The sequence below is a fragment of the Aristolochia californica genome, unplaced genomic scaffold (genome assembly GCF_029961685.1).
Source record: "Aristolochia californica isolate CCGP_79_NKW_82.1479 unplaced genomic scaffold, dmAriCali1.0.hap1 SCAF_6, whole genome shotgun sequence".
Taxonomy (NCBI): Eukaryota; Viridiplantae; Streptophyta; class Magnoliopsida; order Piperales; family Aristolochiaceae; genus Aristolochia; species Aristolochia californica.
Genome location: NW_027182257.1, coordinates 25,991,222 through 26,006,168, shown reverse-complemented (window position 1 = coordinate 26,006,168; position 14,947 = coordinate 25,991,222).

The window sequence follows — 14,947 nt, the reverse complement described above, 5'->3', positions numbered from 1 at the left end:
GGAATTTTATAAGAAAGAGATTTCTAATTGATCCTAACATGTTTTAAATATGGATATGCATGCCTAAAACTTATTGAAGATGCAAATGACCTAATGATCCAAAAATTTCAAGAAGTAGAAAAAATCAAATCTCAAGTTAACTTGCGGTGGGATATTTACAAGAGCCAAACAACCCACTTTTTCCCTATTATACAAAAAGCCGTCCTACCAATCATAGTTCATCGTAAATGTTTTGATTGATTAATGAAGTGTGACGGCGTTAGAAATGACTTATGATTTGGTAGTCAACACTCAGTTTAAAATGCATCGCCACCCCCCCCCATTTCAGATGATTGCAAAACCTAATATATAAGAAACTAAAAGAGTTTACAATCATTAAATATCATAAATACTTTTTGGAATTATGTCTCTCAGCATTTGTGCATTTCCATTTTGGTTGTACAATTTTTTTTCAAATCCAAACTCGAGTTTTCACTCTCCCATTTTTCTCGTAAACAAAAAGATAATGCAAATAGATCACAACAAAATGAAAATTTTAGAGTTTGTTTATGTAAAAAAATGAAAACTATAAGTAATGTATGTAAAGAAAGTTCTTTCACGCATTAAAAATGAACACCAAAGTTTTGTTATCCATGTTTGGGAAATTCCACTAGTAACACCCCTATTAACTTGGTGGAATTTTATAAGAAAGAGATTTCTAATTGATCCTAACATGTTTTAAATATGGATATGCATGCCTGAATCATGTTGAAGATGCAAATGACCTAATGATCTAGCATTTTCAAGTACAAAAATTAAATTCTCTTGTTAACGTGTGGTGGGATATTTACAAGATCCAAACAACCCACGTTTTGCCTATTTTTCAATAAGTGGACCTAACAATCATAGATAATTGTAAATATTTTGATGAATTAAAGAAGTGTAACGGCTATAATTTTTGTTAGAAATGACTTATAGTTTGAGAGTCAACACTCTGTTAAAAATGCCTCGGCCCCCCTTTCCAATGATTGAAAAACATAATATATAAAGAACTAAAAGAGTTTACAATCCTTAAAAATCATAGATACCTTTCAGAATGATCTCTCTTGGATATTTTTCATTTCCATCCTGGATGTTCGATTTTTTTTCAAATCCGAACTTGAGTTCTCACTCTCCCATTTTTTTGGTAAACAAAAAGATAAGGTAAATAGATCACAAAAATATGAAAATTTTAGAGTTTATGTATAAAATATAAAACTATAATAAATGTATGTGAAGAAAATTATTTCATTCACTAAAAATGAACACCAAAGTTTTGTTATCCATGTTTGGGAAATTCCACTAGAACAACCCATAATAGCTTGGTGGAATTTTATAAGAAAGATATTTATAATTGATCCTAACATGTTTTAAATATGGATACGCATGCCTAAAACATGTTGAAGATGCAAATGACCTAATGATCCAAAAAATTTGAGTAGAAAAAATTAATTCTCAAGTTAACTTGTGGTGGGATATTTATAAGAGCCAAACAACCCAATTTTTCCCTATTTTAAAAAAAGTCATCCTAAACATCATAGATCATTGTAAATTTTTTGATTGATTAATGATGTGTAATGGCGTTAGAAATGACTTATGATTTGGTAGTCAACACTCAGTTTAAAATGCCTTGCCACTTTTTCGATGAATTCAAAACCTAATATATAAGAAAATAAAAGAGTTTACAATCCTTAAAAATCATAAATATTTTTTGGAATTATGTCTCTCAGAATTCGTGTATTTCCATTTGGGTTGTTCAATTTTTTTTCTAATCCAAACTTGAGTTTTCATTCTCCCATTTTTTCTCGTAAAAAAAAGATAATGCATATAGATCACAACAAAATAAAATATTTAGAGTTTATGTATAAAAAACTTTAAAAACTATAATAAATGTAAATAAAGAAAATTATTTCACTCACTAAAAATGAACGCCAAAGTTTTGTTATCCATGTATGGGAAATTCCACTAGTACAACACCCTAATAACTATGTGGCATTTTATAAGAAAGAGATTTCTAATTGATCTTAACATGTTTTAAATGTGGATATGCATGCCTGAAACATGTCTAACATGCAAATGACCTAATGATAAAAAATTTCAAGGAGTAGTAAAAATTTAATTCTCAAGTTAATGTGCAGTGGGATATTTACCTGAGCGAAACATCCCACTTTTTGCCTATTTTACAAAAAGCAGACCTAACAATCATAGATCATCATAAATGTTTTGATCGATTAATGATGTGTAACGACTATAATTTTTGTTAGAAATGACTTATGGTTTGGCAGTTAACACTCAGTTAAAAATGCCTCGCCCCTTCTTTTTCGATGATTGCGGAACCTAATATATAAAAAACAAAAGGGGTTTACAATCCTTAAAAATGACATATACTTTTTGGAATGATCTCACCCAGCATTTGTTCATTTCCATTTTAGATGTTCAATTTTTTTTCAAATCCAAACTTGAGTTTTCACTCTCCCATTTTTCTCATAAACAAAAAGATAAGGCAAATAGAAAACAAAAAAATGAAAATTTTAGAGTTTATGTATGCAAAAAATTGAAAACTATAATAAATGTAGGTGCACAAAGTTATTTCACGCACTAAAAAAGAACACCAAAGTTTTGTTATCCATCGTTTGGGAAATTCCACTAATACAACCCCTATAGCTTGGTGGAATTTTAAATCAAAGAGATTTCTAATTGATCCTAACATGTAGTAAGTATGGATATGCATGCCTGAAACATATTGAAGATGCAAATGACCTAATGATCCAAAATTTTCGAGTAGAAAAAATTAAATTCTCAAGTTAACGTGAGGTGGGATATTTTCAAAAGCCAAACAACCATCTTTTTGCCTATTTTTCAAAAAGCGGACCTAACAATCGTAGATCATTGTGTTTTGATCGATTAATGATGTGAAATGTCTATAATTTTTGTTACAAATGACTTATGGTTTGGGAGTCAACACTCAGTTAAAAATGCTTCACCCCCCCGTCTTCCAATGATTGCAAAACCTAATATATAAAAAGCTAAAAGAGGTTAAAATTGTTAAAAATCTCAGATACTCTTTTGAATAATCTCTCTCAGCATTGTGCACTTCCATTTTGGATGTTCAATTTTTTTTCATATCCGAACTTCAGTTTTCACACTCCCATTTTTCTCGTAAGCAAAAAGATAAGGCACATGGATCACAACAAAATGAAAACTGTAGAGTTTATATAAGCAAAAAATTGAAAACTATAATAAATATAAGTGAAGAAAGATATTTCACGCATTAAAAATAAACACCAAAGTTTTGTTATCCATGTTTGGGAAAATCCACTAGTACAGCCCCAAATCGCTTGGAGGAATTTTATAAGAAAAAGATTTGTAACTGATCCTAACATGTTTTAAATATGGATATGCATGCCTAAAACATGTTGAAGAGTCAAATGACCTAATGATCCAAAAATTTCAAGGAGCAGAAAAAATTAAATTCTCAAGTTAACTTGCGGTGGAATATTTACCAGAGCCAAACAATCAACTTTTTGCCTATTTTACAAAAACCGAACCTAACAATCATAGATCATCGTAAATGTTTTGATAGATTATGGATGTGTAACGGCTATATTTTTTTTAGAAATGACTTATGGTTTGGGAGTCAACAGTCAGTTAAAAATGCCTCACCCGCACTTTTCCGTTGATTGCAAAACCTAATATATAAAAAACTAAAATAATTTACAATCCTTAAAAATCACATATACTTTTTGGAATGATCTCTGTCATAATTTGTGCATTTCCATTATGGATATGCAATTTTTGTTCAAATCCAAACTTGAGTTTTCACTCTCCCATTTTTCTCGTAAACAAAAAGATAAGGCAAATAGATCACAACAAAATGAAAATTTTATAGTTTATGTATGCCAAAAATTGAAAAATATAATTAATGTAAGTGAAGAAATTTATTTCATGCACTATAAATGAACACCAAAGTTTTGTTATACATGTTAGGGAAATTCCACTAGTACAACTCTTAATAGCTTGGTTGAATTTTATAAGAAAGATATTTATATATGATCCTAACATGTTTTAAATATAGATATGCATGCCCTAAAAATGTTGAAGATGCAAATGACGTAATGATCCAAAAATTTCGAGTAGAAAAAATTAACTTCTTAAGTTAACATGTGGTGGGATATTTACCAGAGCCAAACCGCCCATTTATGCCTATTTTAAAAAAATGCGGACCAAACAATCATAGATCATCATAAATGTTTTGATCGATTAATGATGTGCAACAGCTATAATTTTTTTTAGAAATTATTTATGGTTTGGGAGTCAACACTCAGTTAAAAATACCTCGCCCCCCCTTTTCCCGATGATTGCAAAACCTAATGTATAAAAAAAAAAGAATTTACAATCCTTAAAAATGACAAATAGTTTTTTTGAATTATCTCTCTCAGCATTTGTGTATTTCCATTTTGGATGTTCAATTTTTTTTCAAATCTAAACTTGAGTTTTCACTCTCCCATTTTTCTTGTAAACAAAAAGATAAGGCTGATAGATCACAATAAAATGAAAATTTTAGAGTTTATTTTTGCAAAAAAATTGAAAACTACAATAAATGTAAGTGAAGAAAGTTATTTCACGCACTAAAAATCAACACCAAAGTTAACGTGCGGTGGGATATTTACTTGGGCCAAACAACCCACATTTTGCCTATTTTAAAAAAAGCTGACCTAACAAATATAGGTGAATGTTTTGATCAATTAATAATGAGTAACGGCGTTAGAAATGACTGATAGTTAGGGAGTCAACTCTCAGTTTAAAATGAGTCACTCCCCCCCCCCCCCTTTTTCTATGATTGCAAAACCTAAAATATAGGAAACTAAAAGAGTTTACAATCCTTAAAAATCATAGATACTTTTTGGAATTATGTCTCTTAGCCTTTGTGCATTTCCATTTTGGCTGTTCAATTTTTTTCAAATCCAAACTTGGGTTCTCACTCTCCCATTTTCCCGTAAACAAAAAGATAAGCCAAATAGATCACAGCAAAATGAAAATTTTAGAGTTTATGTATGTAAAGAGTTGAAAACTACAACAAATATAAGTGAATAAAATTATTTCAAGTAGTAAAAATGAACACCAACATTTTGTTAACCAAGTTTGGAAAATTACACTAGTAGAACCCCTAATAGCTTGGTGTTATTTTATAAGAAAGAGATTTCTAATTGATCCTAACATGTTTTAAATATCGATATGCATGCCTGAAACATGTTGAAAATGTAAATGACCTAATGATCCAAAAAATTTCGAGTAGAAAAAATTAAATTCTCAATTTAACTTGCGGTGGAATATTTACCAGAGCCACTTTTTGCCTATTTTCCAAAAAGCAGACCTATCAATCATAGATCATCGTTAATGTTTTGATCGATTAATGATGTGTAACGGCTATAATTTTTGTTAGATATGACTTATGGTTTGGGAGTCAACATTCAGTTAAAAATGCCTCCCCCCCTCTTTTTCGATGATTGCAAAACCTAATAAATAAAAAATTAGTGGAGTTTACAATCCTTAAAAATCACATGTACATTTTGGAATGATCTCACCCAGCATTTGTGCATTTCCATTTTAGATGTTCAATTTTTTTTCAAATCCAAACTTGGGTTTTCCCTCTCCCATTTTTCTCGTAAACAAAAAGATAAGGTAGATAGAACACAAAAAAATGAAAATTTTAGAGTTTATGATTGAAAATTATAATAAATCTAAGTGAAGAAATTTATTTCACGCACTAAAAATGAAAACCAAAGTTTTGTTATCCATGTTTGGGAAATTCCATTAATACAACCCCTTATAGTTGGAGGAATTTTAAAACAAAGAGATTTCTAATTGATCCTAACATGTTTTAACTATGGATATGCATGCTTGAAACATGTTGAAGATGCATATGACCTAATGATCCAAAATTTTCAAGGAGTAAAAAAAATTAACTTCTCAAGTTAACGTGCGGTGGGATATTTTCAAGAGCCTAACAACCCTCTTTTTGCCTTTTTTTCAAAAAGTGAACCTAACAATCGTAGATCATTGTAAATATTTTGATCGATTATTGATGTGTAATGGCTATAATTTTTGTTAGAAATGACTTATGGTTTGGGAGTCAACACTTAGTTAAAAATGCCTCGTCGCCACCCCCCCCCCCCCCCCCCCCCCCCCCCCCCTCCCCCTCTTCCAATGATTGCAAAACCTAATATATAAAAAACTAAAAAAGGTTACAATCCTTAAAAATCACAGATACTTTTTTAAATTATCGCTCTCCACATTTGTGCATTTCCATTTTGGATGATCAATTTTTTTTCAAATCTAAACTTGAGTTTTCACTCTCCCATTTTTCTCGTAACCAAAAAGATAAGGCAAATGGATCACAACAAAATGAAAATTGTAGAGTTTATTTATGAAAAAAATTAAAATTTATAATTAATGTAAGTGAAGAAAGTTATTTCTCGCACTAAAAATGAGCACCAAAGTTTTGTTATCCATGTTTGGGAAATTCCACTAATCCTACCCCAAATAGCATGGAAGAATTTTATAAGAAAGAGATTCCTAATTGATCCTAACATGTTTTAAATATGGATATGCATGCCTGAAACATGTTGAAGATGCAAATAACCTAATGATCCAAAAATTTCAAGGAGCAGAAAAAATTAAATTCTCAAGTTAACGTGCGGTGGAATATTTACTAGAGCCATACAATCCACTTTTTGCCTATTTTACAAAAAGCGGACCTAACAATCATAGATCATCGTAAATTGTTTGACAGATTACGATGTGTAACGGCAATATTTTTGTTAGAAATGACTGATGGTTTGCGAGTCAACTCTCAGTTAAAAATGCCCCCCCCCCCCTCCTTTTCTGATGATTGCAAAACCTAATATATAAATAACTAAAAGAATTTACAATCCTTAAAAATCACATACACTTTTTGGAATGATCTCAGTCAGTATTTGTGCATTTCCATTTTGGATGTTCAATTTTTTTTCAAATCCAAACTTGAGCTTTCACACACCCATTTTTTCTCGTAAACAAAAAGATAAGGCAAATAGATCACAACAAAATGAAAATTTTAGAATTTATGTATGTAAAAAATTGAAAAATATAATAAATTTAAGTAAATAAATTTCTTTCACGCACTAAAAATGAATACCAAAGTTTTGTTATCCTTGTTTGGGAAATTCCACTAGTACAACCCCTGATAGCTTGGTGGAATTTTATAAGAAAGAGTTTTCTATTTGGTCCTAACATGTTTTAAATATGGATATGCATGCCTGAAACATGTTGAATAAGCAAATGACCTAATGATCCAAAATTTTCAAAGAGTACAAAAAATTAAATTCTCATGTTAACGTGCGGTGGGATATTTTCTAGATCTAAACAACCCAATTTTTGCCTATGTTTCAAAAAGTGGACTTAACAATCATAGATCATTGTAAATATGTTGATCAATTAATGAAGTGTAACAGCTATAATTTTTGTTAGAAACCACTTATGGTTTGGGAGTCAACACTCTATTAAAAATGCCTCGCGCCCCCTTTCCAATGATTACAAAACATAATATATAAAAAACTAAAAGAGTTTACAGTCTTTAAAAATCATAGATAGCTTTCAGAATGATCTCTCTCGGCATTTGTGCATTTCCATTCTGGATGTTCAATTTATTTTCAAATCCAAACTTGAGTTTTCACTCTCCCATTTTTCTAGTAAACAAAAAGATAAGGCAAATATAAATCACAACAAAATGAAAATTTTTGAGTTTATGTATGCAAAAGAATTTGAAAACTATAATAAATGTGAGTGAAGAAAATTATTTTCACGCACTAAAAATGAACACCAAAGTTTTTTTATCCACTTTGGGGAAATTCCACTAGTACAACCCCAGATAGCTTGGTGAAATTTTATAAGAAAGAGATTTCTAATTGATCCTAACATGTTTTAAATGTGGTGGATATGCATGCCAGAAACATGTTGAAGTTGCAAATGACCTAATGATCCAAAAATTGCAAGGAGTAGAAAAAATTAATTCTCAAGTTAACTTGCGGTGGGATATTTACAAGCGCCAAATAACCCACTTTTTCCCTATTTTAACAAAACCGTCCTGACAATCATAGATCATCATAAATGTTTTGATTTATTAATGATGTGTAATGGTGTTAGAAATTACTTATGATTTGGTAGTCAACACTCAGTTTAAAATGCCTTCCAAATCATAAATACTTTTTGGAATTATGTCTCTCATCATTTTTGCATTTCCATTTATGTTGTTTATTTTTTTTTTCAAATCCAAACTTGAGTTTTCACTCTCCTATTTTTCTCGTAAACAAAAAGATAAGGAAAATAGATCACAAAAAAATGAAAATTTTATAGTTGATGTATGCAAAAAATTGAAAACTATATTAAATGTAAGTGAAGAAAATTATTTCACGCACTAAAAATGAACTCCTAAGTTTTGTTATCCATGTTTGGGACATTCCCCTAGTACAATTCCTAATAGCTTGGTGAAATTTTATAAGCTTGAGATTTCTAATTGATCCTAACATGTTTTAAATATGGATATGCATACCTGAATTATGTTGAAGATGCAAATGACCTAATGATCCAAAAAATTCAAGGAGTACAAAAAATTAAATTCTAAAGTTAACGTGCGGTGGAATATTTTCTCTAGCCAAACAACCCACTTTTTGCCTATTTTACAAAAATCAAACCTAACAATCATAGATCGTCGTAAATTTTATGCTCGATTAATGATGTGTATTGGCCATAATTTTTTTGAGAAAGGACTTATGGTTTGGGAGTCAACACTCACTTAAAAATGCCTCGCCCCCTCTTTTCCATTGATTGCAAAACCTAATATATAAAAACTTAAAGGAGTTTACAATCCTTAAAAATCACATATAATTTTTGGAATGATCTCACCCAGCATTTGTGCATTTCCTTTTTAGATGTTCATTTTTTTTTTGAAAACCAAACTTGAGTTTTTACTCTCCCACTTTTCTCGTAAACAAAAAGCTAAGGCAGATAGAACACAAAAAAATGAAAATTTTAGAGTTTATGTATGCAAAAAATTGAAAATTACAATAAATTTCAGTGAAGAAAGTTATTTCACGCACTAAAAGTGAACACCAATGTTTTGTTATCCATGTTTGGGAAATTCCACTAATGCAACCCCTAATAGCTTGGTCGAATTTTAAAACAAAGAAATTTCTAATTGATAATAACTTATTTTAAATATGGATAGGCATGCCTAAAACATGTTGAACATACAAATGACCTAATGATCCAATATTTTCAAGGAGAAGAAAAAATTAAATTCTCAAGTTAACGTGCAGTGGGATATTTTCAAGAGCCAAACAACCCTCTTTTTGCCTATTTTTCGAAAAGTGGACTTAAAAATCATAGATTATTGTTTTTTTTTATCGATTAATGATGTGTAACAACTATAACTTTTGTTAGAAATGACTTATGGTTTGGGAGTCAACACTCTATTAAAATGACCTCGCCTGCTAATGATTGCAAAACCTAATATATAAAAAAATAAAAGAGGTTACAATTCTTAAAAATCACAGATACTTTTTTGAATTATCTCTCTCAGCATTTTTGCATTTCCATTTTGGATGTTCATTTCAAATCCAAACTTGAGTTTTCACTCTCTCATTTTTCACGTAAATAATAAGATAAGGCATATAGATCACAAAAAAATGAAAATTGTAGAGTTTATGTAAACAAAAAATTGAAAACTCTAATAAATTTAAGTGAATAAAATTATTTCATGAACTAAAAATGAACACCAAAGTTTTGTTATCCATATTTGGGAAATTCCACTAGTACAACCCATAATAGCTTGGTGGAATTTTATAAGAAAGAGATTTCTAATTGATCCTAACAAGTGTTAAATATGGATATGCATGCCTGAAATATGTTGAAGATGCAAATGACCTAATGATCAAAAAATTTTCAAGGAGTAGAAAAAATTAAATTCTCAAGTTAACTTGCGGTGCGATATTTACCAGAGCCAAATAACCCACTTTTTGGCCTATTTTAGAATATGCCGTGCTAACAATCATAGATCATTGCAAATGTTTTGATTGATTAATAATGTGTAATGGCATGACAAATGACTTATGGTTTGGGAGTCAACACTCAGTTTAAAATGCGCCCCCCCCCCCCCAACCCTCCACCTTTTCCGAAGATTTCAAAACCTAATATATAGGAAACTAAAAGAGTTTACAATCCTTCTAAGTCATAGATAATTTTTGGAATTATGTCTCTTAGCATTTGTGCATTTCCATTTTGGTTGTTCAATTTTTTTTCAAATCAAAACTTGATTTTTCACTCTCCCATTTTTCTCGGAAACAAAAAGATTAGGCAAATAGATCACATTAAAATAAAAATTTTAGAGTTTTTGTATGCAAAAAATTGAAAAACTATAATAAATGTAAGTGAATAAAATTATTTCACGCACTAAAAATGTACACCAAAGTTTTGTTATCCATGTTTGGGAAATTCTACTAGTACATCCCCTAATAGCCTTGGTGGAATTTTATATGAAAGAGATTTCTAATTGGTCCTAACATGTTTTAAATATGGATATGTATGGCTGAAACATGTTGAAGATGCAAATGACCTAATGATCCAAAAATTTCGAGTAGAAAAAATTAAATTTTCAAGTTAACGTGCGGTGCAATAATTACCAGAGCCAAACAACTCACTTTTTCCCTATTTTAAAAAAAGCTGACCTAACAATCATAGATCATCGTAAATGTTTTAATCGATTAATGATGTTAAATGGCAATAATGTTTTTTAGAAACGACTTATGGTTTGGGAGTCACCACTCAGTTAAAAATGTCTCGCCCCCCTTTTCAGATGATTGCAAAACCTAATATATAAAAAACTAAAAGAGTTTACAATCCTTAAAAATCACATATACTTTTTGGAATGATCTCTGTCAGCATATTTGCATTTCCATTTTGGATATTCAATTTTTTTTCAAATCCAAACTTGAGTTTTCACTCTCCCATTTTTCTCGTTAACGAAAAGATAAGGAAAATAGATCACAACAAAATGAAAATTTTAGAGTTTAAGTATGAAAAAAATTGAAAACTATAATTAATGTAATCAGTTAAAAATGCCATGCCCCCTTTCTCCGATGATTTCAAAACCTAGTATATAAAAAACTTAAAGAGTTTAAAATCCATAAAAATCACAAATACTTTTTGGTATAATCTCTCAGCATTTGTGCATTTCCATTTTTTATGTTCATTTTTTTTTTAAAATCCAAACTTGAGTTAACTCTCTCCCTTTTTTCTCGTAAACAAAAAGATAAGGCCAATAGATCACGACAAAACGAAAATTTTAAAGTTTATGTATGCAAAAAATTGAAAACTATAATTAATGTAAGTGAAGAAAGTTATTTCACGCACTAAAAATGAACACCAAAGTTTTGTTATACATGGTTGGGAAATTCCACTAGTACAAACCCTAATAGCTTGGTGGAATTTTATAAGAAACAGACTTCTAATTGATCCTAACATGTTTTAAAAATGGATATGCATGCCTGCAACATATGGAAGATGCAAATGACCTAATGATCCAAAATTTTTGAGTAGAAAAAATTAAATTCTCAAGTTAACGTACGATGGGAAATTTACAAGAGCCAAACAATCCACCTGTTGCCTATTTTTCAAAAAGCGGACATGACAATCATAGATCATTGTCAATGTTTTGATTGATAAATGATGTGTAACATGTATAATTTTTGTTATTAATGACTTATGGTTTGGGAGTCAACAATCAGTTTAAAATGCCTCGTCCCCCCTTTTCTGATGATTGCAAAACCTAATATATAAAAAACTAAAAGAGTTTACAATCCTTAAAAATCATAGATATTTTTTAGAATTATGTCACTCAACATTTGTGCATTTCCATTTTGGTTGTTCAATTTTTTTTCAAATCCAAACTTCAGTTTTAACTCTACCATTTTTCTCGTAAACAAAAAGATAAGGCTAATAGATCACAACAAAATAAAAATTTTAAAGTTTATCTTTGCAAAAAATTGAAAACTATAATAAATGTAAGTGAAGAAAATTATTTCACGCAATAAAAATGAACATTAAAGTTTGGAAAATTCCACAAGAACAACCCCTAATAGCTTGGAGACATTTTATAAGAAAGAGAGTTCTAATTGATCCTAACATCTTTTAAAAGTGGAAACGCATGCCTAAATCATGTTGAAGATGAAAATGTCCTAATGATCCTCATATTTCAAGGAGTAGAAAAAATTGAATTCTAAAGTAAACGTGCGGTGGGATATTTACCAGAGCCAAACAACCCACTTTTTGCCTATTTTACAAAAAGCAGACCTAATAATCATAGATCATCGTAAATTTTTTGATCGATTAATAATGTGTAACTGGTATAATTTTTTTTAGAAATTATTTTTGGTTTGGGAGTCAACACTTAGTTAAAATATTGGGAGTCAACACTTAGTTAAAATACCTCGCCCCCCTTTTCCTATGATTGTAAAACCTAATATATAAAAAACTTAAAGAATTTACAATCCTTAAAAATCACATATACTTTTTGGATTGATATCTCTCTACATTTGTGTATTTCCATTTTGAATGTTCAATTTTGTTTTCAAATCCAAACTTGAGTTTTCACTCTCCCATTTTTCTCGTAAACAAAATAATAAGGCAAATAGATCACAACAAAATGAAAATTCTAGATTTTTTGTATACCAAAAATTGAAAGCGTTAATAAATTTAAGTGAAGAAAATTATTTCATGCACTAAAAATGAACACCAATGTTTTGTTATCCAAGTTTGGGAAATTCCACTAGTACAACCCCAAATAGCATGGTGGAATTTTATAAGAAAGAGATTTCTAATTGATCCTAACTTGTTTTAAATATGGATATGCATGCCTGAAACATGTTGAAGATGCAAATGACTTAATGATCCAAAAATCTCGAGTAGAAAAAATTAAATTCTCTAGTTAACGTGCGGTGGGATATTTACTAGAGCCAAACAGCCCACTTTTTGCCTATTTTACAAAATGCGGACCTAACAATCATAGATCATCGTAAATGTTTTGAACAATTAATGATGTGTAATGGCTATAATTTTTATTAGAAATGACTTATGGTTTAGAAGTCAACACTCAACTAGAAATGCCTCACCCTCCATATTTCGATGATTGTAAAACCTAATATATAAAAATCTAAAAGAGTTTACAATCCTTAATAATCACATATACTATTTGGAATCATCTCTCTTAGCATTTGTGCATTTCCATTTTGGATGTTCAATTTATTTTCAAATTTAAACTTGAGTTTTAACTCTCCCATTTTTCTCGTAAACAAAAAGATAAGGCAAATAGATCACACCAAATGAAAATTTTAGAATTTATGTATGAAAAAAATTGAAAACTATAATAAATTTAAGTGAAGAAAGTTATTTCACGAACTAAAAATGAACAACAAAGTTTTGTTTTCCTTGTTTGTTAAATTCCACAGGTACAACCGCTAATAGCTTGGTGGAATTTTATAAGAAAGATTTCTAATTGATCCTAACATGTTTTAAATATATATATGTATGCATGCCTAAAACATGTTGAAGACGCAAATGACCTAATGATCCAAACATTTCAAGGAGTAGAAAAAATTAAATTCTCAAGTTAACGTGCAGTGGGATATTTACTAGAGCCAAACAACCCACTTTTTGCCTATTTTAAAAAGCGGACATAACAATCATAGATCATTGTAAATTTTTTGATCGATTAATGGAGTGTAACGGCTATTATTTTTATTAGATATGACTTATGGTTTGGAAGTCAACACTCAGTTAGAAACGCCTCCTCTCCCCCCCCCCCCCCCCCCCTCTTTCTCTTTTCTGATGATTGCTAAACCTAATATATAAAAAACTAAAAGAGCTTACAATGCATTAAAAATCACATATACTTTTTGGAATTATCTCTCTCAGCATTTGTACATTTCCATTTTGGATGTTCAATTTTTTTTCAAATCCAAACTTGAGTTTTGACTCTCCTATTTTTCTCGTAAACAAAAAGATAAGGCAAATAGATCACAACAAAATGAAATTTTAAGAGATTATGTATGCAAAAAAATGAAAACTATAATCAATGTAAGTGAAGAAAATTATTTCAAGAACTAAAAGTGAACACTAAAGTTTTGTTATCCATGTTTGGGAAATTCAACTAATACAACCCCTAATAGCATGGTGGAATTTTATAAGAAAGAGATTTCTAATTGATCCTTACAAGTTTTAAATATGGATATGGATGTCTGAACCATGTTAAAGATGCAAATGACCTAATGATCCAAAAATTTCAAGGAGTAGAAAAAATTAAATTCTCAAGTTAACGTGTGGTTGGATATTTACCTAAGTCAAACAGCCCACTTTTTGCCTATTTTACAAAATGCGGACCTAACAATCATAGATCATCGTAAATGTTTAGATTGATTAATGATGTGTAATGGCTATAATTTTTATTAGAAATGACTTATGGCTTGGAAGTCAACACTCAGTTAGAAATGCCTCACCCCCCCTCCTCCCCCCTTTTCGATGTTTGCAAAACCTTATATATAAAAAACTAAAAGAGTTTACCGTCCGTAAAAATCACATATACTTTTTGGAATTATCTCTTTCAGCATTTGCACATTTCCATTTTTTATGTTCAATTTTTTTTCTAATCCAAACTTAGATTTCACTCTCCCATTTTTCTCGTAAACAAAAAAATAAGGCAAATAGATCACAAAAAAATGAAAATTTTAGAGTTTATGTATGCAAAAAATTTAAAACTATAATAAATGTAAAAGAAGAAAATTATTTCATGCACTAAAAATGAACACCAAACTTTTTTTATCCATGTTCGGAAAATTCT